The sequence below is a fragment of the Zalophus californianus genome, chromosome 11, assembly GCF_009762305.2.
Source record: "Zalophus californianus isolate mZalCal1 chromosome 11, mZalCal1.pri.v2, whole genome shotgun sequence".
Lineage (NCBI taxonomy): Eukaryota > Metazoa > Chordata > Mammalia > Carnivora > Otariidae > Zalophus > Zalophus californianus.
This window is the reverse complement of record NC_045605.1, coordinates 15808587-15833630: the sequence shown is the minus strand read 5'-3', so window position 1 is coordinate 15833630 and position 25044 is coordinate 15808587. Positions and strand designations below refer to the sequence as shown.

The following is a 25044-nucleotide window of genomic DNA, read 5'->3' as shown; positions in this document are numbered from 1 at the left end:
AATAAGCCGAGAAAGAGCTCTGAGGCGGGAGAGCACTAGGGGCTGAGCCAAGAGGAGGCTTTTTCACAAAAGAGATTGACCTTGACTTGGGCCCTGAAGAATGTAGGAAAGAAGTAGCAAAAGACATAAACAAGGAGAGCGGCGTGGGCAGAGGCTTGGAGGAAGGACTTAGCTCGATACACCTGGAGTGGAGAGTTCACTCTGAGCAGTGGCAGGTGATGGGCTGGGGAGCATCAGGTGGGGCCAAATCATCGCGGGGCTGGCAGGAACTGGGATATGAACTGGTAGGAGGTTCCCATAGGCTCTTGGCAGAGGCAGCTGCTGCATGTGTTACTTCGAGAAACAGAGACTTGACTGCAGATGCGTGCTCCCCACATTTCCCAGCCACCTGCAGCCGGCAGAGCCAGGCACCTTGTAGCCAATGGGCTGCAGGTCTGAGTGTCGCCTCTGCTGGAAGCAGAGACGAGCAGAACCCCTAGTCTCTCTTCACCCTCAGTGACAAATGTGGCATGAGTTAAGATGGTGCCTTTGCCAGATCTGAGCGACTTGGATCCCTGAGGACAGCTGTCCTAGAGAGTCATGCAAATTTTTGTGAACAAGAAACAAACATGTATATACTAATTAGGCCACTGAGAGGAGAGGCTCTAGTTACCAGGGCGCAAGTCTAGCCTCTCCTGACTAATACAAGGCCCTGAGTGACTAAGAGCAGGAGGCTGAGGGGACTCGGGTCAGGGAGAGGGTGGAGGTGGGGAGAAAGAAAGGGTCGGGGGGGGAGAGGTGTTTAGAGATGTTAGCAGAGGAGAGGATGAAGTAGATGAAGGTATTAAAGGGGCTGATGAGTTTAGTGAGTGGCCACTGGCTGAGCGACACCACCCCAGGGCTGGAGTGGGGAGGGAAGCCGGGTCTGATGGCAAGTGAGTGACTCCAGTTTTGTGGAGCTGGTGAAGAAATCCCGAAGGAAGGTCAGGAAGCAGTGGCAAGTGTGGGAGCAGGTGAACAGGGGAGGGGCACACCCTTCTCCTCCGGGCCTTTCTCTGATGACACGGGCCGCCCCTGCTCCGTGGGCCACCTGGTGGCAAGGGCTGGGGAGGGGGGGACTCTCAGGCAGTCTTCTCTTCTTGTCCCAAGGTCAACAGCGGCAACCCCAAAGGCCTTGCTAGACATGATTTCATTCTGTTGTCACAGCAGCCCTGGGAAGTGGTTCTCATTACCCAAGTTTACAGAGAAAGAAATGGGCTCAGGGGAGGGGAAGCCTCAGGCAGTCAGTGCTGGTTGGGGCTGGACAGGCTACAGACCGCCAGAGCTCTGACTCCCAGAGCCGAGGCCAGCTGCCCCCCCCAGGGGTCCTCTCCCTCACACAGGTGCAGCCACATCCTGGAAGTCCCCCAAAGCCGGAGCCGGCCTGCGAAGGGTGAAGAAGCAAGGAGGGCAAGCTGATGGTTGTGGGGCCTTCTGCCGGCATTCACCACCCAGGGAGCTCCTGTTTGAGGAGCAGGTACTGCCTCCAAAGCCCTGAGGCTACCAGAGGACCTTGTTACCACACTCCAGGGGCATGTGGCACCATTCAGTCACACCAACACCCAGACTGCCCAGCAAATATACTTAGTGAAACACTCCTTGAAAATATATACATAGTATACATACTCGCTCCTTTGGAACGAGTCATGATCCTACCACTAAATTCTGAGCAATGAGATAATAAGCAAAAGTTTTTGAGTGCGACTTCCAAGAAAGTTCCTCCAAAGGGAGATGAACAATTGGCACAGGCCCTTGTACCCTACTCTCTTCCTCCTACTTCCTGCCTGGAACTCAGACTTGATGGCTGGAGCTCCTGCAGACATCTTAGACCATGAAGTCTAAGAAAGCCACATTTTAAGGAGGGTAAAACAGAAGTACATAAGAAGCCTGAGTCTCTGATGTCCCTTGGTACTGCCCTTGCAGCCCCAGAATGCCCAACTCTGGATTTCTGTGTGAAAGAACAAGCTCCTAGTTGGAGTCAGCGTCCACAGTCAAGTCTCCTAGTAGCAGCCAGACGTAATCCAACATTGGTTACGGTGGCTGATTCGGCCGCTACCCCAGGCCCCTGCTTCTTTAACAATGAAACAACAACATTCAGATCTGCCTGATTCAGATCTCCTTGTCTATAGACAAAGAGTTAATTGGGAGAGAAATCATGGATTTTCAACCTACCATGGGAGAATTTTTAAAATAATGATCCAGAACTGGGGAAAGATCTTCTGATACAAACCCAGAAGTCTTGAAATAAAGAATTGATCGTTTTAACCTCATCAAAATGAAAAAATTTTCTTGGTGGCAAAAATCATCTATATCTGTCAAGAGAGGCTAGTTATGCTGCAGCAAGAAAAAAAGAAAAAAGCCGAAGTCTTAGTAGCATCAAACAACAAAGGATTCTTTCTTGCCCACGCTACATGTTCTCTCGCAGACTGGCCAGGGTCTCTGCTCCCATGTTGTCATCACTGCCACCTTCACTTTGGGTTCCTCGGCTGGAGGCACAGCCATCATCTGCTGATGCCAATTACCATGGCAGCAGGAAAGAGAAGGTGCAGAGCACTGGCAATTCAAACTTATGCCCAGAGTGACAAACATGCTTCTGCCCACATTTAATTGGCCCAAGCAAGTCACAGCTACCCCTGGTCAACAGGGTGGGCAATAGAATACCTTCTCAGGGAGAAAAACCTGCATATTTATGAACAGTAATCTACAAAAGCAACAGGCTTAGCTCATCGGAAGCAGTTTTAGACATTCATATTATAGACAAAGAGCTAGTTTCTCTGATAAATAAAAAGCATCCACAAATCATCAAGAAAACGACCACATCCAGTAGAAAAACGGGCAGAAGATATGAACATTTTACAGAAAAGAGAATCGAAGATGCTTTCATTCACTTATAATAAGAAAACTGCAAATTTAAGGGGCACCTGGGTGGCTCAGTCGTTAAGCATCTGCCTTCGGCTCAGGTCATGGTCCCAGGGTCCTGGGATCGAGCCCTGCATCAGGCTCCCTGCTCAGCGGGAAGCCTGCTTCTCCCTCTCCCACTCCCCCTACTTGTGTTTGCTCTCTCACTGTGTCTCTCTCTGTCAAATAAATAAATAAAACCTAAAAAAAAAAACACCTGCAAATTTAAAATCACACATTTTTCACCCATCAGATTGGTGAAGGTGTGGGCAAACAGGCATGCTCATACCTTGCGGATGGGCAGTGAATTGGTATCACCTCTATGGAAGGCAATTTGGCATTAGGTGTCAAGATTTAAAGTTCACATACTGGGTGCCTGGGTGGCTCAGTTGGTTAGGCGACTGCCTTCGGCTCAGGTCATGATCCTGGAGTCCCTGGATCGAGTCCCATGTCGGGCTCCCTGCTCAGCAGGGAGTCTGCTTCTCCCTCTGACCCTCCCCCTTCTCATGCTCTCTCTCTCTCTAGATCATTCTCTCTCTCAAATAAATAAATAAAAAATCTTTAAAGTTCACATACCTTTTGATAAGGTTCTTCTACTTTTAGAAATGTATCCTATGGATGAGCTCAACATAAGGGAAATGGTGTTTTTTTTTTAAGATTTTATTTATTTATTTGAGAGAGAGAGAAAACACGAGCTGGGGGAAGGGCAGAGGGAGAGGGAGAAGCAGACCCCCCAGTGAGCAGGGAGCCCAACTTGGGGCTCCATCCCAGGACCCTGAGATCATGACCTGAGCCGAAAGCAGACGTCCAACTGACTGAGCCACCCACGCACCCTGGGAAATGGTATTTTTTCAAGGCTTTTCATTGCATTGTTTGTAATAACAAATGATTGGGGGAGAACTAAATGCCTTTTAATAGGAAATTGATGACATAAATTATTCAAATTAAATAAATTATTTCCTTCCATCCAAGGGAGTGCTACACATTTATAAAGAATAAAAAGTTCTTTTTGTAATGACATGGAATAATCTGTAAGAGTTAATGTTAAATGAATAAAGAAAGGTGCTGAACAGTGTGTATTATATGTCACTACTTGTGTAAAAAAAGGAAGAACACATATTCATAATTGTTCATATATGCTAGAAACGTGCCCCCAAAATACATTTAAACTGGGAAATATTGGTTGTCTCTGAGGAAAGAACAGGAATTCTTCTGCACCTTTTAAACTGTGAAATAATATGGAAATGTATTGTCTAATCTAACAATAAAAGTAAAAATTAAAAGAAGAGAGAGCTGACCTAGCAGTTTCAGTCCTGGGTGTATATACACCCTCAAGAAATAAAAACACACATCCACACAAAAACTTGTGCATGAATATTCATAGCAGCATTATTCGTAATAGCAAAAGATAGAAACAACCCAAATGTCTGTCAACTGATGAAGGTATAAATAAAATGTGGTATATCCATACAATGGATTATTATTCAGCCATAAAAGGGAATGGATTGCTCTCAAATCAATCAGTGTGATACATCACATCAATAAGAGAAAGGATAAAAACCCTATGATCATTTTAATAGATGCAGAAAAAGCATTTGACAAAGTTCAACAATCATTTATGATAAAAGCCCTCAACAAAGCAGGTCTAGAGGGAACACACCTCAGTATTATAAAGGCTATGACATGGAGCTAGAGAGTATTATGCTAAGTGAAATAAGTCAGTGAAAGACAAATGCCATATGATTTCACTCATATGTGGAATTTAAGAAACAAAACAAAGGAGCAAAGGAAAAAAAAGAGAGAAAGAGACAAACCAAGAAACAGACTCTTGATAGAGAACAAACTGATGGTTACCAGGGGGTCGGAGGCTACGGGATGGGTGAAATAGGCGATGGGGATTTAAAAAAAAAAAAAAAAAAAAGAGGGAATGAATTATTGATCCATGCTACAACCTGGATGAACTTTGAAAAAATTATGCTAAGGGAAAGAAGTCAAACACAAAAAGCCACATATTATATGATTTTCTTTAAATGAAACTTCTAGAATAGGCAAATCTATAGAGACAGGACGTAGATTTGCGGTTGCCTGGGGGTGGGGGGCAGGTTTGAGGGGGAAATGGGTAGTGACTGCAAATGGGCGCCATGTTTCCTTTTAGAGGGATGGAAATATTCTTAAAATTGATTGTGGTGATGTTTGCACAACTCTGTGAATATACTAAAAACCACTGGATTGCACACTTCAAATGGGTGAGTTGTATGCTGTGTGAGTTAGATCTCAATAAACCTGTTTTTTTAAAATAAGAAGAGAGCAAAAAAAAAAAAATGGCACATGAGACAATGCCTAAGGACACATGTCACTGGATCTGCCATTCCTCATTTGTCAGGCTCTGTTGTAATAATTCATTCATAAAACCTCAAATGAAATCCCACAGGGCAGCTGTCAGCCTGGGTCCCCCAAATGTAGTCTTCCATGCAGGTAGCTTCTTTGGGGAATTGATCCCTGGGAAAGCCATGGTGGGAAGAGAGAAACAGGGAAGGAGAAAGGCCAACCCAAAGGTAACTGAGCTGGTTACTGGTAGAGGCAACTGAGGCTCAGTCCCCCCTGGGAACCCCTGCGAACCATACAAAACGCACCAGGACAAGGAAGGAATGGGAGAGAAAAATGGAGCACGTAGCAAGCCAAGCCAGGCACTACATGGCCGCATCTGCTGTGACCACCAGAGGTGCCACAGCAGCAGAACAGCGGGCTGAGAGCAGAGGAAGGGGTGGGCAGCCTGCCAGGCCCTCTGGAGCCCTTATTCCTCACTCTACAGGACTCTCCCTGCTACATGGTTCTCTAGCCTCAGCTCGGAGAGCCTCAGCATCATTTCCAAAACCCAAACCCATCCTCAAATGACAAATAGCTGCTGCCTTTCTGGATTCTCGAAGGCTTTGGCTGAAGGCCACTGACTGCACCAGATGTGATTTTTAAAAAAAAACGGGAGGCATCCAGAGCCAAGCCTGGAACACAGGGAGCCCTCAGGCTGTGGGCAGCTCTTAGGTCAATGCTGTTAGGAGGAGAGATTGTAAAGCAAGGCGTCCTCTCACTGTAAACGGACTCTGATGGCAGTGCCCAGAGGGAGTTTGAGAGGTGCCCTGAGTCACGGTGGCGTTGCTGGCCTAAGTGTGCTACCTTAGACGTGGGGACTCTTCATGGGACAACAGGTATTCAAATGTAGAGCGTGATAATGTAGGCAGTGTGAGGGGGAAGTCACGTGCAGGGGTCTCCCCTCAGAGAGCAAATACTCAAGCCTCTCCCCAGCCAGTCCCTTCTCCACGCAAGAAGGTTCCATGGCACTTTCCAGTGTCTTGAAGGAAGCCTGGAGGCTGACTCCATGCCCCCTCACCGGGGTGCCAGGGAGACAGGGCTGGGGCTCTTCACGCTGTAGCCCCCCGAGCCCACAGCAGACGATGCACAGGGGTGGCGGCCCGCCCCCCGCCATGTTTGTGGAAGGGAAGACTGCCTTGTGAAGCAGGGGACACATTCCTTATGAACCAAGCTGCCCCCGAAGCTCAGCCCAAAGTGCCGAGACAGAAGGGGACTGACCCCAGCTGATGTCACCACCCCAGTGGGAGGCCCTCTTGGGAGTGGCACAGCCCTATGAACCGCCTGGGCCCCATCACCCCAAACCTAGAGCCAAACCTTCTTCTCATCTGACTCCAAGGTTGGTGGGGGGCTGCTTTTCCCTAAACACTCCATCCCCACAAGCCTGGGTCACTCCTCTTCTGGACTAATGGAGAAGGTGATGTAGAGACAGATGCAGATATGGAGGTGATGTGGCCACAAGCCAAGGAACACGTGCAGCCACCAGACGCTGGAGGATGCAGGCCAAGATCCTGCCCTAGAGCCTTCCAAGGGAGCATGGCTTGGCCACCACTTTGCTCTCAGACCTCTGGTCTCCTTTCTGTAAGAGATTTTGCTTCTGTTGTATTAAGACACCCAGCGTGTGGTAATTTGTCGCGGCCATCCTTGGAAATGACTGTAGCCCCTAATGAAGACTCCCCTCACTCCAAATAAAAAGTGCTCCTATGCGTGAGTGCCACAAGCCGGTGAGACAGGCACGAAGGTCATTCAAAGCCTCGCTGCCCAAACTCGGCCTCTTAAGTCCCTCAGCGTTCTGGTGAGCACATGAAGACACCCACCCAGCACGGCCCGCCTCCTGGAATGTGAATTTACTCAAAGGTTCTCAGGAGAAAGTTAAGTGATTTGACTGGTAAGTAATTTAAAACAAAGAGGCATACTCAGTGTAGAGTGGGGCGGGGGGGGGGCCCATGTGCCTGAATTTTTTTCAGATAAGAAAGTTGCTTCGAGGGAAAGCTGTGGTTATTTTGGGGCTCTGCTCCTAGATGCCCCTGTGATCACTACCGCCTTGGGATGCCCACATTCACCCCTGTGGACAGAGATCTCCCCCAGTAGCAAATCCGGCGTGACAGGAGGTGACTCTGCAACCATCACGCGAGGAGGCTCAGCTCCTGGAACCTGCCTGGCTTCCCAGAAGCTGTTCCTCAGTCCCAAGGCTCTTGGGGTGTGCCCTGAGGTGAGGCGGGTCTGGCAGTGGACCGGGCAGAATAAAAGCTCATCTGACTCCCAGCCCTGACCCCAAGCTCCTGAGCAAGCCACTTTAACTTTGTGGTGTCTGGTTGTCTGGTCTGTCAAAGGAGCCCCAGTCCCCAGCCTTGGCTGGCCTAAGGAAGCCTGAGGCTCCAGCAAGGCACTCCCCACCATACCACCGGGAGGACTCCTCTCCACGGTGGGGGTGAGGAGACCAGGCTTGCAGGGGAAACTGCTCCTTCCTAGGATGGGCAGAGGGGACAAATTCCCTCGGCTAGGAGAAGCAAGAGAAGCCCCCTTTCCGACACAGGTGTCCGCAAGACTTTGGGAGCTCTGAGCCCCGACTCCCAGCACTGACCCCAAGAGCTCAGAGCCGAACCAAGGGCAGGGGGCCTTGATGACCACAGGACAGGGCCCCTCCACCTGCTCCTCCTGCCAGGCCTGCCCTCGGAGGGAGGCCGCTTGGAAGTTGGCACCAGGCTCTGGAGTTAATAAATGTTGACATTTGAGGAGTGGGAGTCGTCAGGGTGTTTTATCGGTGTTAATGCGATGTGGGCAGGATTAGCAACTCCCCAGACCGTTCTCTGGAATACAGCAAGTGAAGGCAGAATGGGTCTCCTTCCTCCCTCCTGCCACTCAACTTCGGATTTGATTAAAAGCATCTTCCCGGTGATGACCACAGAACTGCACGACTAGCCTGTTGCCCCAGGGCCTGCGGTGGGGGGAAGGGAGGGGGCACTGGCCCTCTCTGCCCTGCCTCCTTGCCTTTCTCCCTGGGAGCTGGAGGTGCCCCAGCACCCCAAACTTCTCTCGGCACACCCGCCCCTCCCCCCAGACCTGAGCTCTAGATGCCTCTTCTGCCCCCACCCCCCTCTCTCCCTCACTCCCCATCCTTCGGGCACAGGCCCCTCTGTGCTTCCCTGTCTCTCTCCAGCATAGGATCCTGTGATTATTTCTGCTACCTGGGCAGGTGGGGGCTAACCCTCCCCCACACACCACAGGGGCCGTCTCTCAGATCCAAGCGTTTCCCTCTCGGCTCTAGAAGCTGCAAGGTTCTCAGATCAAAAACCGGGACAGAGAGGAAGGGTCTCGGGAGGCCGGGCCAGCCTGTATTTCTCTGTCCCCACCACAGAGAGAGGAGCTGGGGGGCCGCGAGGGGCCTGTGAGGTCATCCAGCTCTCAGCGGCTCAAGGTTAGCCACTCGGAGACTACAAACAGGCCCCTGGGAAATAACCGTTTTCACGCTGCTTGTACGTTTGGTGATTGCTTTCCTTGTTCTTCCTGTATTTGAAGACCTTCCAGTCAGGCATTTCCTCTTGCCCCTCCTGCAGGGCCCCCAAGGCCCCAAGCTGCCCCCCTTCTCACTCTAGTGTCTCCTCAGCCCCTTGCTCACCCCATGGCACCACCTTTCCTTCCGGTTGTGCCCTCTCACCTGGGCCACCCGGTACCCAGTTCCTCCGTGGGCCACACAGCCGGTCTCCTCTGAGCATAACCCTCTTCTTCTCACTCTTAGTCCTCTGAGGAGGACCACCCCAGCCTTTGCTAGAGGTCAAACTCCAAGCCTGCTCAGGCTGTGCCATGAGGAGGCCTCCCCGTGGAGGGGTGGCTATGTGTGTGTGTGTGCAGGTGCGTGAATGCAAGCCAGGGGTGTGTACACATGCCTGATGGCTTGGGCACCCCGACACATGTATTTGGCCTCAGCTTTCTAAGATATTGGAGACTAATCCCCGAGAGAAGTTTCCAGAATATAGTCATGCTATGCCTCAGCCCCATCTACACCACGTCCACCATGGCTATCAGGAACTGAACAGTCACCACTGCCTGGGCGCTAAGCTTGGGCTTTACGTGCACTATTTTATTTACTACTTATAATAAGCCCACATTTTACAGATAAGAAACTAAGTGGCTCGACTCAAGGTAACAGAAAGCAACTGGCCAACTTAGAAACTGCCCCAGGTTTATCCGAGTCCACAGCTCACGGTCAAATACGTCTGCTTGGGACAGGCTGGGCATACGCCCGGGGCAGTGAGCAGGGTGTCCACAGATGGTTTCCTTCCAATTCCTCGCATAAAAAATTTCTTTTTTTTCCTACTTTTTCTTATGGAAAATTTCAGAAGCTGGTGTAATGAACCCCCATGTACCATCACCCAGCTTCAAAACTGATCAACATTTTGCTAATCTCGTTTCATCTATTCTCCCAGACACAGATTTTTTTTTTCCTGCAGTATTTTAAAGCAAATCTCAGACATCATTTCATTTCACCTGCGAAGACTTCAGTCTGCGTCTCTAGCAGATAAGGACTTTTTTTCCTTTCTCCTAATTACCATACCATTAACACACCTAACAAAATTAGCAATGGCTCCTAAGCATTATCCAATACTCAATCTAGGTTTCCCCAGTTGCCTCAAAAACGACTTTTTACAGTCGGTTGGTTCAAATCAGGATGCAAGCAAGTCCAGTCCGTTGCATTTGGCCGATGTCTCCTGAGCCTTCTGAGTCATTAACTGACCCCCCGCTCCGGCCCTGTTGAAGCAGGCCATCTGTCCTGTAGAATGTCCCACATCCTCACCGTGTCTAACATCCTCTTCGATCCCTGACAGAGAGTGTCTCCGAAGCATAAAACAGACCACACTGCCCTCCGGATTAGAATCCCCCTGTGGCTCCTTGTTGTCCTAAAAAGAAAATCCTTACCCGCTTCTTGGCCCACAGGAACCTGCCATGTAATTTGGCTCCGGATTCCCTCTCGGGTTTCACCTCCCTCCCTTTGGCTTCCTCTGGCTCCCGTCCTACCGGCTACCGATCCCGACTTTGACACCTGGGGGCCCGTGCAGACATGGTTCCTTCTCGCTAGAATGCTCCCCCTCAGCCCCGCCACTGTGGTCACCAGCCAGCCCTTCCTCATCCTCCCACCTAATGCCCCTTGCCCGGAGAGGCCCGCCCTGGCCACCCTCCCCCAGTGGCTCCTGCCTCAGTCTTTTTTGGTTAACCGCTCCACTTCGCAGAATCTGCCATTCTTTTTGCTATTGGTTTGTTTCTCTGAGTTTTAACTGCCTCCTCCCTCCTCTGCCACCCAGCATGCAGGCTTTCTGAGGGCGGAGCGGTGTCTGTGGCCTAGAACAGGGCTCGGAACATAGTAGATGCTCAAGTATTTGATGACAGATGGGACCAATGGAAGGGATGGAAGGAGAGGGAACAGGGTAATCTTTCAGAGAACTCAGTCTGGTTGGAGAGGCAGGAAAACAATGAGAATGCAAGCCCTTTTGATTAATCAAACAATATCTATTAAGCGCCGACTAATACCCTCCACACTTTTCCAGGCATGGAAGGAATATCTTGGGTGTTGACAGCACTCAGCTACGGATAACCGGGTGCACTCTCTCAGCCTGGGTGGGAGTATTCACTTAAGGCTTCATGGGGAAGGGAGTCCTAAACTGATCCTCCATCAGCAAAAACCCCTCCACCTTCCGTAGTACTCTCGGGTTCCAAAGGATGCCTGGGAGGCAGGCAGGGCCAATGTTATGGTTCTCCCCATTTGAGAGATAGGGTCCTGTGGCCAACAGGGGACAGAACTGGGACAGGAGCCCACAGGTTGTGACTCTGCCCTTCCCTACTGGGCAGGCAATTGTAGTGAGGAGGGCAGAAGGGAGGAAAGGGGCGGGGACCACCTGGGCAAAGGGCAGGGGGATGCATGAACAGAGGCCAGGGAAGGTGACCTGGGAGGCCGGAACTGTGCTCCCAGCAGCGAACTGTAGACTGCCAGGGGGAGACACACTCCGATAGCCCTGTGCTGTCAGGTGGCGCATCTCCGTATCTGGCCTGGGGTCTGGAGCCTAAGGGAAAGGCAGGAGGGCCCCCTGTGCTTGGCCCCATGCTGCAGCCTCTGGAATCTCCACACGCTGAAGCTTGGGCTCCCTACTTTATGGCTTAGTTATTTTTAATTTAGACAAAAGACCTCACTTGGCCCTTTATGGCCCCATCCAGTGGAGCTTTTTGTATTTTTACCAGCGCTGTCTGTTTTTACTGTTTTGATCTCTACTATTTTATTAAGTAATCCTTTTGCCTTTTTTTTCCTGATCTCATTTATTTTACTTCTTTTTTCTCTTTTGCTTTTAAATGCAAACAGAGAGGCAGCAGTATCATCAAGGTGAGGCCATGAAGGAGTCTAATGAGACCTAGGACCCAAAGAGCATGCGCCCTGGCTCGAGATGTGGTTCCCCCAGAAAAGACCAATGTTCCCATTTTAAAATGACCTGTTTCAGCAGCACAGAGATTCACAGGGTCAGTGACCCTCACAGGAGAAGATACGATTAGCCCCTCCACAGGCCAGAGAACTCCCTGGAACACAGGGCCTTTTAATTTATTTCTGGGAGGGTAAGTGACATCTTGATGAATCCATTTTGACATAAAGGCTCTTGATGTGGCCTCAAAAACAGCCATTAAACCTTTAGCTTGCTCTTATTGTCAGCTATGTGCAAAGCAGACTGTTCACCCCATCCCCAAACCCCACCTCAGGGGTGAGGTAAGAGGCAAGAGTCTCCACAGCAAACATTTCTGGATAATAAGGAACAGACCTACTTCCCTTTAGGCACAGGTGCATCAAAATGTCTCCTGTGTCCCACCTGAGGAATTAAAACGTCCTTCCATTCTCATGCTTGGAGTTTTGTTTATTTAGACATATGGGCACCCTTTAAAAACACGGTGTCGGCCGGTGCTTTGAAATTTACATAAATGGTTTCACGCTAACAATTCCATTCTGTCTCTTACAATTCCCCCTGGGTTGCTTTGCAACATCTCCCCAAGTTGCTCAGCGGAGACGCAGTTCGTTGCCGCGGACTGCAGCACGGTATTCCGTCAGCCCCAACGCCACATTTTACTTCCGCGGCCCCTGGTGCAGGACACGGGGCTGGCTCGGATCCTGCCCGCGACCCACGCCTCCTTGCACACGGCTCCCGTGCACCTGCTAGAGACTCTCTGCAGCTGTACACAGCTGTACACAGCTGTACACCCGCAGTGTGTGAGCAGCAGCAGTGGGGCACCAGACCCTCTGTACCAAGGTCAGCGCGTTTCTCTGCGCATGGCTTACGCTTTCCACCAACAGGAACTAAAGGCTTTCTCTTTCCCGCTGCCTCACCCATTTTCTAATTTTTGCCAATCTGAGGGGTAAAATGATAGCTTCTTATTTTAATTTGTGTTAAAGAAATTAATAGCTAATAGCGATTTCAAACGGTCACTTCTATGAATGACCTGTTTACATCCTACTTCCCCTTTTTCTTTTAGATGCTCGTGTTTTTCCTATGGATTTGCCGTTTTTTGTATATGCTGGATATTAAACCTTTGTCGGTTGTAAACTGCCAAAACTATCTACTCCCAGTCTGTCACTCCTCTGTTAACTTTGTTCATACTGTTTAAAAAAAAAAAAATCTCTAACGTCGATGTGATCAAATCTTTTTATTTTGTGCCTTATGGTTAGTGTCTGGTTGTTTTTTAAATCGTTTCAAGAAATGCTCACTTTGAGGTTTAGAATTATTTTTAATGCATTTTCTTCCATTTGTGTTTATAGTTTTACTTTTCACATTTAGGTCTTTCTCTACTTGGAAATTTTTTTTAAATCTAGTGTTGAGTACCAATCCAACTTAATTCATTTCCAAAACAGTGAACCATTTTTTTCTGATGACTTTTACAAAATAATTCGTTCTCTCACTGATTTGTGATGCCACCTCTCTCTCATACGGAGTTCCCTTACGGTTTTTTTTTTTTTTTTTTTTTTTAGACTTGTTTTTATTCCGTTTATTTCTGTGTGTCTAGGTCTGTTTCTGGTTCCTTATTCTGTTCCTTTGGTTTATCTGTCTGTCCCCATGCCAATAACACACTGCTTTTATTATTACACTTTTATTGTAATCGGTTTGATTATCAGAACAAATGTTGCTTCTTTGCTGTTTCTTTTTTAATTGGATTAGCGATCTGTGGATCTCGATTCTTCGAGAGAAATTTTATACTCACTTTGTTTAATTCCCCAAAATTCCTGCTGGAATTTAACTGAACGTAGAAATTAATGTGGGGCTAATAGACATCTTTCCAAAATTAAGTCATCCAAACATGGATATAGTATTTCTTTTTATTTAGGTCTTTCATTTAATGGTTTTCGTAAAGTTTAATCCTTTTTTAAGTTTTCCTCCTCTGCAGTCTTGAGCCTTTGTTGTTAATGCCTGAGGCCTCTGTGATATTCAGGGCTATTATCTGATACAGGTCTGCTGTCCTCTCTGGGGATCCTGGGAGGGGTCTCAAAATGTGTCTGTGCGGTTGCAAAATTGCAAGAAAGTAGAACATTTTAGCCACAATCGGTCCAGACTGCGTCATCTCCATCACAGCTTCCCCTCCACGGCAATGGGTGCTTTTCGAATCAGTGTCTTCATTTTCTTCAGATGAATAGCCAGTGGTGGAAGTACTGGATGGTAAGGGGGTTTATTATTAACTTTTTGAGGAACCTCCATACTGTGTTCCATAGTGGCCGCACCAGTTTGCATTCCCACCAGGAGTGCACGAGACATCCTTTTCCTCCACATCCGATTGGTCTGTTCAGGCCTTCTATTGCTTTTCTGTTGATTTCATCATATTTTCCAGAAATTTCTACATTTCATGTAGGGCCAACTGCATATACTTGCCTATACACATATATTGTTCTAATATTATTTTTATATTTTAAAATCTTAGTTTTACCTCAGTCTTTTTTTCTCACCCCTGGGAGGGGACCCTTCGCTCTCACTTACCCTCTGATGCTCTGCAGAGTTGGATTAATCCTGCAGTTTATTTTAAAATCTGCTCTCTTGTTTTCTCGATGTTTATTTTACGGGTCTTTTAAAGGATGTTCATTTTGTCTTTTCAGGGAAATTTGTTTTTGGTACTCATTTATACTGTTTTTGCTGTTCTTAGCATCATTCTTTATTTCACTGGTTTCTGTTCTAATCGTATTTTCTTCTTGCTTATTTGGGCTTTCTCTACTGCTTGGTTTTTTGTGTTTTTGTTTTGTTTTGTTTTGTTTTTCCTCCTTTTGATTTGAATACATGACTCATTTCTTTTCAGCCCTTCCTGTTTTCTGATAGATGTATTTAAAGCTACAAATTTTCCTCATGGGACTGCTTTAGCTGTAGTCCATAAATTTTGACATGTAGAGCTTTCTTTGACATTTAATTCTAAGTAATTCACCATTTCCCTCAAAATTTTCTCTTTAGTCCAAGGGCTATTTGGTAGTATGTTTTTATTTTTCTCACATGTAGGATATTTGGGCTATTTTTTTTCTAAGATTTTATTTATTTGAGAGAGAGAGAGGGAACACAAGCAGGGGGGAGTTGGAAAGGGAGAAGCAGGCTCCCCGCTGAGCAGGGAGCCCGATGCAGGACTCAAATCCCAGGCCCCTGGGATCAAGACCTGAGCCGAAGGCAGACACTTGACCAACTGAGCCCCCCAGGTTACTGAGCACCCCTGGGCTATTTTGGTTTGGTTTGGTTGTGGTCTCTTCCCACCTCTTGTCTCTCCTGAGTGCTATCCCGTTGACATGATCTGGACTTTAGTTCCAGATTGTGCCATATATTCATCATTCATTCGAGCAACAGTAATATCTAATAAATTCTTTTTCACTCCTATTTGTCTTTATCTGCTTCTCAGATTCACTTTTTTTTTAATTGCTGGAATACATTCTGCACACCTCTTTATGCCTGAGGATATCTTTATTTTGCCCCCACATTTAAATATTTAGCTACATACAGACTTCAACAGTTTCTAGCTATCACTTGATTGTCATCTCATTGTCATTCTGATTCCTCCTTATTTGTAGGTGATCTGCGTGGACGTTTCCTCTCTGAGATGCACTTAAAAAGTCTCCCTAATGTGTCTGTAAATGAGGTTTTTCTTCTTTATCTTGTTCAGCACTGCCTTAATCCCTTCCCCTCTGAAAGTATATATGTCCCTTTCATTCAGGAAAAAGTTAAGGCACTGTCTCTTCCAGCATTTTCTCCTTTCTAGGTACTCTTTTATTTTTTCTCATCCCCATAATAGACACCTATTAGTGACTGTATTCCCATCCTCCATGTCTTAATGTTCTCACAGCATTTCTCTCTATCCCTGGGAGAGATCCTTGAGACTTATTTATCCTTGGATGCTCCACAGGGTTGGGTTTAGTTGACCCAAATGTGTAACTGGGCTGGAGGGAAGGAGAGCTTCATCCCCAGAGTCCCCTCCTGCAACCCCCTGGGCTCTGACAAGAGTAAGTTCCCACTCATCCTCCTCCACAGGGGCTGGACCAGATGCCGGTGGAGGAGGCGCAGGGAGCTGCCACTGTGCCCATCACTCCCTTGTCAGGAGAGGCTTGGGTAGGACAGCAACATGACCCTCACTAGGCCTCACCGCTGCAGCAGACTTTCCCACCCTCTGTCTTTTACCATGACAGCTCTTTGAAGCGAGTAGGCAAGGGATTGTTCATTCCCATTGTGTAGACAAGGACACTGAGGCCCAGCGAGGTAAAGTCATATACCAAAGGCTGCCCTATGACCCTGAATTGGTGGTCTAGCAAGGACTATCCTCTCCTACCTCGTGCTAACGTATTGTGGTTACATGGGTGCACACGCACAGACGTGTGTTCACATGCAGACGTGCATGAAGTGTTTAAATGTCCATGGTGCAGGCCTTCCTGGGCACAAGAAGTCAATGGGAATGCCATATGCAGGGGGAGCTGTCTCCCTAAGCTGGGCCCCCATGGCTCCCGATTCTTTTGCTGGGGAGTACTATCCAGCCCCATTATCTGCTGTCTGGTCCTTGTCAAGTACTCTCTCCATCCCCTCCCAACCTCCCCCTCCAGAAGAGGTCCTCCTCCTAGGCTGAGATCGCCAACAGGCCGTTCTTGCTGTCAGCAGAGCTCTGTGGGCACGGGGCCTCCGTCCAAGCCCGCAGAAGCTGCCCCACCCACGCCGCTGTGTGCTGGGCCCCCGCCCATTGCTCCAGCCTCTCGTCCTTTCCTCAACGCAGACAGCAGGAAGTTCACCTTGGATCTGACCTGCAGCTCTACTAAAGAAGCAGCCCCTCTTCTCCATCTGAATTCGACAGGATGCCCCCGCCCCCACCCTGGAGCTCTCAACTCCCGCTAGCCCAGGACGGCCCTTTGCCCATCAGGGAGAACAAGGCTCATTCCCCTCCACCTACAGGTGGTGTCTGGGGGAAGCCTCTCTGGCCTCTAACCTCTCTCTATTCTAACAGAGCCATAAGCCACAGGCCATGGCAGCGAGTCGGGGGTCGGGGCCGCCTCCGTTGCTGTCAATTTTCCAGCGCGGCTTATCTGCACCTTCACATGGTGTTCTCTTGCCAGAGGAGTCAAGGGCTGCGTGTGGCAACCAAATTATATAAATGCTGCATCCTTCCCATCTGCCTACCCCCAATTCCCTGTCCTTTCTCTGAGGACAGCGGAGCGTCTCGTGGCCTCCACAGATGTTGGTATATTGTCACTGTCCTTAGCTGATTAGTGTCTTTCTCCAAATGCCTGGGGCCATCTCTCCACAGAGAGAAGGGGGGGCAGGGAGAAAGAGAGAGAGAGAGAGAGAGAGAAGACAAGTCCCCCCTGTCCCCTTTGCTGCCTGAGCTGCTAGCTCTGGGAAGGTGCTGGGTGCAAGAGGCTGGACTGTAGGGAACAGGGTGGGGAGATGGTGCAGGGTGAGGTCAGGGAGGCATGAAAAGGAAAACCACAGAGGCCAGGAATTTTGAGGACCATGAGCCGAGGATCAAGGCTCCCAGATATTGTTGATTCCTAAACCTTTTCCAGGTCACATCCCGTGATCATCCTCCACATGCCATCACCACCCACGGTGGCCTCTCCAAGCTCCAGTGGTAGGAGTGGGTAAGACAGCCTTTGTATTTTCTCTCAGGCAGGAGAAAATGTGTGTTCCAGCACCCCCCGTGGTCTACGCTTGGTGCTATGCACCTGAGGTCCCGGATCCTGGTCCCCCAGAGACATCTGTGGTTTCCATGACCAGGAATGGAACACACCAGACCCAAGAGCCAGCAGATTAATAAGCGCCTTGGCGCCCAGGAGTCCTGGAAGGGAGTGTGGCTCTGTCCGTGTGAGCCCTTCTCCATGGTTGGAAGAATAGCCCAGAATTTGCTAACTCCTCATCGGAGTTGTTGGCCCCATCCCATTTTCTCATTCAACTTTTTTCAGCAGTCCTAAGGCAGCTGGGGTTCTTTCCAACTCTCCAGAGAAGGAAGCTGAGGCTCAGATGTCCAGACGGCTTTCCCAAGGTAACCACCAGCAAGCAGTAGAGCCAAGACTCAGAACCGGACCTCCTGATGGGCGGCGCCAATAAGCCCGCCATGCCTCAAGCTAGAACCGACAGTAACCAAAATGGTGGCCACTGTTGAGGTGCGAGCTGCCCACCTTGCAAGGCGCATCAAGAACAAAACAATTAGGAGTGAGGAGGTCCATCCGGCCCTCCCAAACACGTGCTCTCTGGTGCTCTTGTCTTCCTTCCCAGGTAGCCATGAACTGAGCCAGCTCGTGTTAGACGTGGTCCCCAGTGAACAACAGCAGTAACATGAATTCTTCCGCACACCCGCCATCAACTGCCACCTGCGACCATGTGCACCAGCATCATCACCTCTCTCGCCCCTGCCCGCCTCCCCTGGAGATCTATTCAAATCTAGCCAACAGAGCAGCAGGGGAAAAAAGAGGATAAACCTATATCAACACTCTATTTCTCTTCGTCTCTCTCCTTGTGAAAACAAAAGAGAAACAGCACAAAGCCTCATCCAATATTCACTAGGAGTCCTCCTGACATGATCCCAGGAAAATAAGTCCTTTTCAAACCCGTGGTTCCAGGGCATCCTCTCCCGAGACAGCACGCAGAGCAAGCCGCGTGCGGGGCTCTGAGGCTGGCAGAGGCACTCGGCGGTAAGGCTTAATTATGATTCATGGAGTTGCGTTGTGGAGATGGTTTAAAGCCACTTAATTAGTGTAGGAATATACCGCCATAATTATCCTGAAATATGACCTAATTAACCTATGGAAAAGCCAGGCCCACTGCTCGGGAATGCCGGAGACATCAGTAGTCTATTAATATACTCTGTCTACTCTCAAGCACCGCACTGGGGGCACACAGGGCTGGGGGGCGCAGACAGAGGAGAATAGGGTTTGCCCTGAAGGGTGATGATGTTTAGACTGTGTGAAGTGGTCAAGAAAGGAGAAGGGAATGCTATTTACTGAGCACCTATCATGAGCCAAGCAGTGTTAATCTGTTTCTTCTTTAATCTTCGAAATAATCCTTTAGGATAGATTTTAAAGTTCAGAGAGGTTCATTAACTGACCAAGGCCACACAGCCAGGAAGTAGCTGAACTGGAAGTCATTCTCTAGTCAGGCTGCTCCTAAGGCCATACTCTCCCTGTTAATTACTCACTGCCTCTGGCCGACACAAAAGACTCAGGGGAAATGGACAAGATTAAGAAAAGAGGCCCTTTCAACTCTAAGAAGGTACCCCTCCCTCTGACAGTTTAGAAAAATGGAGTCATTCAAACTTCCTGGAGGCAGGTTCGAGCTTACAAGTATACGGTGTAGGCTGGACACTGGAAAGCCCCAGGAATCCTCGCTCACATAGGCCACAGTGGGAATGATGGCCCACTACTGAGAGCCTGCACAACCACTCCCAGCAGTCCTGGGAGACCTCCCTCTGTGCCTCCTGAACTTCCCTTCCCACCCAAGTCACCAGCCCCAACCCAGGCTTTGAGTCCAGATGTTGGCCCAAAGCCAGAGAAGCCACATCTGGGATAATCCTTAACAGAGCCAGATTTGAACCCAGTCCTCCCCTGGGGAGACCCAGCACCCAGGGTCACTCAGGCCCCAGGATGAAAGTCCAGAGCCCTCCAGGGGGCGCCCAAGAGCCAGACTTCCACCTCAGAGTCTGTCTGGCCAGCAGGTCGAGGAATATTCCAACAACGTCCTCATTCTTCCCTGATCAAAGGAGCTTGGATTGAACCTGCTGTAATCATCCGTCGGGGAGTTTGCTTAAAATTCCCCTAATTACGGGAGAGCAGAAAATTGCTACGCCTCAGACTGAATAGAGAAATCGAAGGCGCCCTGCTCCCAGCTGCCTGGGGAGACAAGCCAGGATGGGAATAGAAAGGCTGGGAGAGGCGGGGGGTGTGGGGGGGGTGACGATGGGTGGCAGCAATGGGAGGGAGAGCCAGGGAGTGGGAGAGGAAGGGAAGGAGCCTGCTGCGAGGGGGGTGGGCACGTGGTGGCTGGCTCAGGTGGGGCATGCCGCCTCCCCTGCAGAGAGAAGGGTACGAGAATGGAAGGGCAGCCATGTAAGGCAGAATTAGCCAGAATGCACCCTCCCGTAGCTGGAGCTAGTTTTCTAAAGAGGCTGGGGGAGCCCATAACTCTGGCTCAGTTTAGAAAGTAGATTCTGGAATGTCCTCTCTGCCAGGAGAGGGAAGGGAAAGAGCAGATGGACAGGTCAGGAAGGAAGCTGGCCGGGCAGACTGCCTCCAGGCACCCTCTCTGGGCTCTACACTGTTCCAGGCACATTGACGGGTCCAGAGGAAGGAGGAGGCACGGGATCCCTGCCCTTGGGGAGTCTCAGTCTGAAGGGGGAGACTGAGTGAGCATCACCCCCAAAAGTAAGGCTCAAAGAAACCCTAGACACCCATGACCAACACAAGATGGCCCTGAACTATAGGAAGGGGATCGGAAGGTGCTGAAGAGGGTGTAGTCAGAGGGGAAGGCTTGCTGGGGAGGCACAGGCTGGGCAAGAGAAGGCAGCTGGAGGAGCAAAGACGGGACAAGGGAGGGAAAAGCTTGACGGAGCCCTGCGAAGTACCAAAGTGTTGTGGTTACCATTCATTGGTGGGGGGAAGCCAGACTCAGGGAGGTGAAGTCACTTATCTAAGGTCACACAGCTCATCAGTGGCTGAGATGGGGCTCAAGCTCAGGCTTCAGACTCCTCGTCTGTGAGTCACACCCCCATGGAATAAAGTAATGGGGGGCAGCGGGGGGGGGGCAGAAGGTGGAACGCTCAAAGGAAAGCTGAGGTCCACTCACTGACTACTCAACGTCAATAGTAAGGAGCAAGCAATATTCTAAAGGTCCTCCTTTGCTATAGCACCGCCCCCTCCATGAGCTCCCCAGGCTCCCCACCCACAACAGGGTGGAAAAGGCTGATGCTCCTGGATGCTGTCACCCTTTCCCCAGGGACTTCTCAGCGCCTCACTCGAGTCCCTGAGTGGGCCCCCTTTGGTTCTCCGAGGGCCCGGCTGCCCTGCCATGTCTGTCCCACTTACAGAGTGGCGGGATGGGCTGAGATGGGGGGCTTGCAGTCTACAGAAATCCACTCAAACTGGCATTTCAATAAAAGGGGAAGTTTACTGAAAGGACACAGGAGTGTCTTGGAGGCCGGAATGTGGTCAAGGACTGGTATGAAGGGCAGGACAGCCCACAGGCACCAGGAGCTCCTGCTCATCATCTCACCGTTCTGCTTCTCCTGGCGCATCTGGGCAAACCCAACACTCAAGATGGCCACCACGGCTCCCAGGGCCACACGTGACAAAGAAGGATGTGAAGACACCACCCTACTGCCGATCCCCCCAAGATGAACCCTGATTGGCCCAGCTCGGCTCAGGCACCTGTTCTAATCCGATCCACCTCCGTCCAGGGGGCTGGGTCATGCGGTGGCTGCCGTGGGCTCACCAATGCGTGGCAGCGGGCCAAGTCAGGGGCCACGGTGAGTCTGACAGGAACGGCACCACTGTCCCCCACAGCAGCGAGAATACCCCTGGGTGGCTCGTGTGTGGCAGCCGGGCCTGGGGGCGGAGACCCGGGCTTCCCTGTCTCAGCAGGGACTCTCAAGGTGGTCAAGGCCTCCCCCGGAAGCCACGTGCTGAGGGACACCCAAGTGGCCAGCTGCGGCCGAGGCCAAGCCTCAAGTGGGAAATGGAAGGGTGAGGGGACTCGGCCTGGCCCCTGGCCCCTGGCCCCACGGGGGTCCGAGGTGTGCGGTGGCAGCGGGCCAGCCTGCGAGGGCTGGAGTCCTGGCACGGGGCCTGTTGGGAAGGCGGGCCAGCCTCCTGGGCTCCAGGGTGGTTATCTGAGGCTGGGAAACCTGTACTTTAGAAACTTGACTATTTTCATGCTGTTTGTATTTTCTGTAATTACTTCCCTTTTGTTCTCCCTCAGTATTTATGGAAGTCCTTTGTGAAAATGCCAGCAGATCCCAGCAATGCCGAGAAGAACCAGCAAAGGGGTTTGTGTCTCTTCCTGGGCTCAAGGTAAAAGAGACACATCCTGGAGCCTGGGAACAGAGGTGGCAGGAACCTGGCCAGGAGGACAGGGGAGGGGCAGGGAGGGGGACAAGGACCGCGGCCGAGAGGCTCCTCTTCCCCTGGTCTCTTTCCAAGCTCTTTCTCAAATATGGGGAAGCCCTGGGCTTCCGTTGAACAAAGTCTATTGTCCTGAGCTGACTGAGAAAGTGGCAGAGCTGCCCACTTCCTATCCGCCCCATCTGGGGGCCGCCAAAGCCACCCCCAGGCCAGTCTTGAACGTGAACTCCTGAAGAAGCTGTGCCCCCTGCATGCTCCGCCGGCGCTGGGGCAGGGACGGGGATCACACAGGTGCTAGCCCAGAGGAGGGGGCCCTGCCCTGGGACCCAGGGAATGGGAACCTGAGTCCCTGGCACAAGGTCTTCCTCCAAGTTCAACTTCCCCGGCCCTGACATTTTGCCGGGCCCTACCTTAAAAACTCGGCATGGGCATCAGAGCCATGTCGGTGGGGGGGGGGGGGGGGGTGCGCAGAGAGGCAGAGGTAGGGGAGCTCAGTTTCTCCCTGCGCTCGGGGGTTCTTCCCTGCAGTGAAGAGATGCGTAAGGCTCTGGTGTTAAGAGACTGGAGGTACCCCTGTGGTTTCTAGGGAGCCACAAATGAAGGTCCACAGTGGTAGAAAGGACTAATGATAGACTCATGGAGACCTTTGCCCTCTGATATTAAGTTATCTGTAAGCAAATTGTCATCAAAGAACCACTGGAAGGTCCTGGCCCTGCCTAGCCCCCTCCCCACTGTGGCTATTCCTGGCCAGATGGAGTTGCCCTGGGTGGCTAAGCAGCCCTCCAGGAGCGAGGTGTCCACAGGCAGAGAAGCAGCAATGACATGGGACATTAGGTGCTGATGGCTTTGCCGAGCAAGAGAATTGCATTTAAAGATGCAATGGGTCCCTCTGGGGGACTGTCAGAGAAGGCTCCAGAACAAGGGTCTGGGAGCGGGGGGGCTTAGTAAAGCAGCTGGGGTGGGGAGTCAGGCAGAGGGGAGCCAGGACAGGCCTGTGGGGGTGCAGCCTCTGCCCCTCTCAGCAAGCCCGTCAACAACACCTGCCATTAAGCGGGTGCCCAACATGCCCCCACTAGAAGGCGGGGGGTGGGGGCAACTGTCTCACTTTTGCAGACAAGATAAGGAAGGACTGGAGGTTAGGTTGCTTGTCTGGAGCAGACAGTGGAGATGGAATTCAGGCTCAGCTCCTCCTGGCACCGAAGTCAGGACTCAGAACCAGCCCGCATGGTGCCCTCTCTGAGCATTCCCCTCCCCCCGGGGGCCACAGGGAGCGCTGGCCCCACTTGGGGCTTGGGCTTGCAGGTGGGGGATGGAGAGCTCGCCCAGACTCCCTGACAGCCCCACGGCCACCACCACCGCTCCACCCTTTTGTGGGGGAGGAAGAGGAGAAACATCTGGCCTGGGTGACATGTGGAGACTATGAGGTGGCCGACCTGAGCTCCCCACCCACCGCGCTCAAACCTCCCTCGTCAGGGAAACCTGCTCCTGATCCTCCTGCCTCGGGCTTTGGGGCAGGGACATCACCACCACAAACAGGCGCTGCCTTATCTATACCAAACATGCCTGAAGGAGGGGCACCCGCACCATTCTCCTGGCCGCGCTCATTTGCACACACCCAGCATGCCCCAGAGTGGCCCCGAAGGTCAGGCGACATGTAGGAAGCAGCCTGTGAAAAACTGCCCTTTTTAGGAGCTGAGCATATCGCACCCAAAATGGAGGATGGGAGAGAGTGGGGGAAGGGAGAGAGATGAGAGGGGAGGGGAAATGAGATGCTCAGAAGCCCCCCAAACCTCACGGCAGATATGCTGAGTTGGGGGTCAAGGAGCAGCCGAATGGGGGGCTGGGGGCCAGAGAGACTGAGTCATCCAGTCTTGGCTCAAACCCGCTCCCTCTGGCTGGGTTTTGAACCTGTCCAGGAAAGACCTACCACAAACTGTCCATGTTGGGCCCTGTTCCATCCGGTCAGAGCCCGAGGAGGTGAAGGGTATCTGAGTTCAGAGGCTGCCCGCACGAGTGTCACTAGTTTGCTGGGGAAACCTGGGTGCCCGGAGCCCGCAGGACTCACTCCTGAGAGCAAAAGAGCTGATGAGAACCCCGAGGGAAGGGGGGGAGCCTGGGGGTTCAGAAAGGGAAGACAAGAAGTGAGGGAATTCAAGACGAGGCCCTACTTCACCTATAGCATTCACCTTCCTTCCCACCAGCCCGAACCTTATCCATCCTTCAAAACCCGCACAGAAATGCCACCTCCTCCATGAAGGCTACCCTGACCTCCAGATGAAGTTCGCTCTCTCCGTAAGTACTTTATCCCCACTGGCCTCCTGAACCCTGTCACTTTCTTCCTTGCATGGTGCCGCCCGGGCTAGCTGTGGAACTCTACAGGGCAGGGCAGCTCTTGCTTCTTACCCCATTACAAGAGCCCTGTAACTACTTGGATAAAGGGAGACTGACGGAGAAGAGGGGTTCACTATGGAGCTGGGCAGGCGGTAGAGCACTCAGATCAGAGGACGCAGGAGGGATTCGGGAAACATCAGCTGAAACGAGACTCAGAAGAGCTGTTGCTTGCTCCCTGAGGTCCAGATTGCATTCGGGATCAACAAGAAAAGAAGCCTGTTTTTCTAGAGTCCTGGGGAACTGAGAAACCAAATGTAGTGCCCTCACAGGAGGGGGGAGGCACTGGAGGCTGGGAGAATAAGCCAGAAGGGGAAAATGCCCCCACCCTCCACGTGGTTTTGGTAGTGATTGAGCCAGAAATAAAAATCACTTATGTGTTTAATGGTATTTTTCACTTCAGATATTCTGTTTCCATCTTTATTAAGTTCCATTTCGTTTTTGAAATCTTCCATTTTTCTCCTCATTGTATTCATGTTTTCCTCGACAGTTCTGAGCATATGGAGCATATTTGTAATCCCTGCTTTGGCATCTTTGTCTGCTAATTCCGTCATCCTTCTTATTTGGGCACCTGTGTCTGTTGATTGATTTGTCTTCTGGTTATGGGTCGTGTTTCCCTTTTTCTTTGCTTGACTGTTTTTTTTTTTTTTTTTTATTAGGTGATGGGTACTGTGAATTTTGCATTGGGTTCTGGATTTCGTTGTGTGCCTTTAGAGAGAGCGGGACTCTGTTCTGGCTCCCAGTTATTTGGAATCACTGTGACCCTATGAAGGTTTGCTCTTAAGCTCTGTTAGATGGGT

The 25044-nt window shown here is 50.7% G+C and overlaps 1 long non-coding RNA gene across 2 annotated transcripts in view; it reads right to left on the bottom strand.

Moving 5' to 3' along the window:
* The window catches only part of LOC113914188, a 171048-nt gene that overhangs the window by 2562 nt on the left and 143442 nt on the right, over positions 1–25044 (bottom strand). The gene's annotated exons all lie outside the window — the stretch shown is intronic.